This window comes from Bos mutus, chromosome 15 (genome assembly GCF_027580195.1).
Source record: "Bos mutus isolate GX-2022 chromosome 15, NWIPB_WYAK_1.1, whole genome shotgun sequence".
In the NCBI taxonomy this organism is placed as follows: domain Eukaryota; kingdom Metazoa; phylum Chordata; class Mammalia; order Artiodactyla; family Bovidae; genus Bos; species Bos mutus.
The window spans coordinates 40,746,682-40,749,392 of NC_091631.1; the positions used below are offsets into that span (position 1 = coordinate 40,746,682).

The 2,711-nt window shown below is 40.2% G+C and overlaps 1 pseudogene; it reads right to left on the reverse strand.

Annotated features, from left to right (window-relative positions):
• Positions 1 to 1,882: 1,882 nt before the first annotated feature.
• On the reverse strand, positions 1,883 to 2,711 carry LOC102276677 (ragulator complex protein LAMTOR3 pseudogene; annotated as a pseudogene).

Below are 2,711 nucleotides of genomic sequence, written 5' to 3' on the forward strand. Positions count from 1 at the left end.
GATTGCCAAGAGAAATATCAATAACCTCAGGTATGCAGATGACACCACCCTTTCAGCAGAAAGCAAACAGGAACTCAAGAGCCTCTTAATGAAAGTGAAAAATGAGAGTGAAGTAGCTGGCTTAAAACTCAACATTCAAAAAACTAAGATCATGGCATCTGGTCCCATCACTTCATGGCAAATAGATAGGGAAACAATGGAAACAGTGACAGACTTTATTTTGGGGGCTCCAAAATCACTGCAGATGGTGACTGCAGCCATGAAATTAAAAGATGATTGCTCCTTGGAAGAAAAGCTATGACCAGCCTAGAGAGCACATTAAAAAGCAGAGACATTACTTTGCCGACAAGGTCCGTCTAGTCAAAGCTATGGTTTTTTCCAGTAGTCATGTATGGATGTGAGAGTTGGACTATAAAGAAAGCTGAGCACCAAAGAATTGATGCTTTTGAACTGTGGTGTTGGAGAAGACTCTTGAGAGTCCCTTGGACAACAAGGAGATCCAACCAGTCAATCCTAAAGGAAATCAGTCCTGAATATTCATTAGAAGGACTGATGCTGAAGCTGAAGCTCCAATACTTTGTCCACCTGACTCGAAGAACTGACTCACTGGAAAAGACTCTGATGCTGGGAAAGATTGAAGGCAGGAGAAGGGAACGACAGAGGATGAGATGTTTGGATGGCATCACCGACTCAATGGACATGAGTTTGAGCAGGCTCCGGGAGTTGGTGATGGACAGGGGAGCCTGGCGTGCTGCAGTTCATGGGGTTGCAAAGAGTTGGACATGACTGAATAACTGAACTGAATGACTAACTGATGTTAGGTAAAGTTGTCTCCAGACCAGATAAAAAACAATCATTTATTCATGTGGTTGAAAGAGTGAGTTAAATGAATTATAATTTTTAAGTGTTTGAAAACAGTATGGGGAGAGAAAACTTATGCAGTGCTCAAACTGTACTTTTAAAAAATACTATTTCATTTATACTCATATGAAAAAAAGGGCTATACTACTATGTTTACATACATACTAACAGTGGAAACAGAATTCAATAATGAATCACATCTAAATGTTATAAAAAACACACAAACATTAAAAAATACTGATTGGTTATAGAAAGCAGAGTGGAATAAAAAAACATTTGGTATCATTTTCATTTCCATTAAAGAGCAGCACTCTCTGGCAAGAATCAAATCAGTTAGTAAGACTCCTTACACCCCAAAAAAAGTATGTACAAAGGAAAGCCAGTGATATATTGGTTTTATTACTTTTGTTAAGCCATTAAAAAAAGACCACAAAAATAGGTTGAGCACCAAAGAATTGATTATTTCAAATTGTGGTGCTGGAGAAGACTCTTGAGAGTCCTTTGGACTGCAAGGAGATAAAACTAATAAATCCTAAAGAAAATCAACTCTGAATATTCATTGGAAGGACTGATGCTAAAGCTGAAGCTCCAGTACTTTGGCCATCTGTTACGAAAAGCCAACACACTGGAAAAGACCTTAATGCTGGGAAAGATTGAAGGCAGGAGGAGAAGGGGATGACAGAGGATGAGATGGTTAGGTAGCATCACTGACTCAATACTCATGAACTTGAGCAAACCCTGGGAAATAGAGGGTTAAAGGAAAGCCTGGCATGCTAGAGTCCATTGGGTCAGAAAGAGTTGGACACAACTTAGCGACTGAAAAATGCCCACAAGCCATTTTTTCTTCCTAATACTCAATGCAAAGAAAGTAATATGAAGAAAAATATGCCCTCATTATTCATAATAAAGAGTCTGCTTCATTCTGCGGGCATGGCATATTGTACAATATTGTACATACTGAACAGTTCATTGCTCAAGTGGATCAAAGTATCATTTTGATTCTGAGCCACTAAATAGGATCTCATACATATTTGGTGACTGGACTAACTGCATAGGAGCTGTGATAGATTGAACCTTCTGTGATCTCACTAAATAAGAAAAAGCCCTACACAAGAAAAGATAACAATCAATCTGTTCATAAATTCTATCTATAGGCTCTTTCACCAGTGTAAGGTGGAAAAGGGGCCCTTCCTTGTGGCCTAAAGACTGACGGATTCGTAGTGTGTTTGATACGATGAAGGTAAGAAACTGCCAGATTAAGAAATCCACAATTTGTCTCAATTCTTCAAATAATGGAGCAATTTCCTTTTCTAAGCTGACAATTAGTACTGTATTAGCATTGCTGCTGGCTATGAAACTCACCACCTAAGGTAAAGGACTGAATTCAACCACCTGGTAAGTATTATAGTAACAGATGATACACCTATCTTTTTTGAAGGTCTGAGTTTTCCCCCTTGGTCTTTTTAAGGGCAAAGAAAGTGAAAAGTGAAGTAGCTCAGTCGTGTCCGACTCTTTGCAACCCTGTGGACTGTAGCCTACCAGGCTCCTCTGTCCATGGGATTCTCCAGGCAAGGATACTGGAGTGGATTGCCGTTTCCTTCTCCAAGGGATCTTCCCGATCCAGGGATCAAACCTGGGTCTCCCGCATTGCAGGCAGACGCTTTACCGTCTGAGCCACCAGGGAAGCCCCTGTAAGGGCAAAAGTAGACAAGAAACCAGGTCTCAAAGCATGCTTTGGAGTGTTATCACTGGTCACTTTAATGATAAGCTCTCCACCTCTGACACAACAGTAGCATGGAGCCTTTCAACACTTGGTAATTATACAGGAAGCGTTTCAGTTCATCCACCAT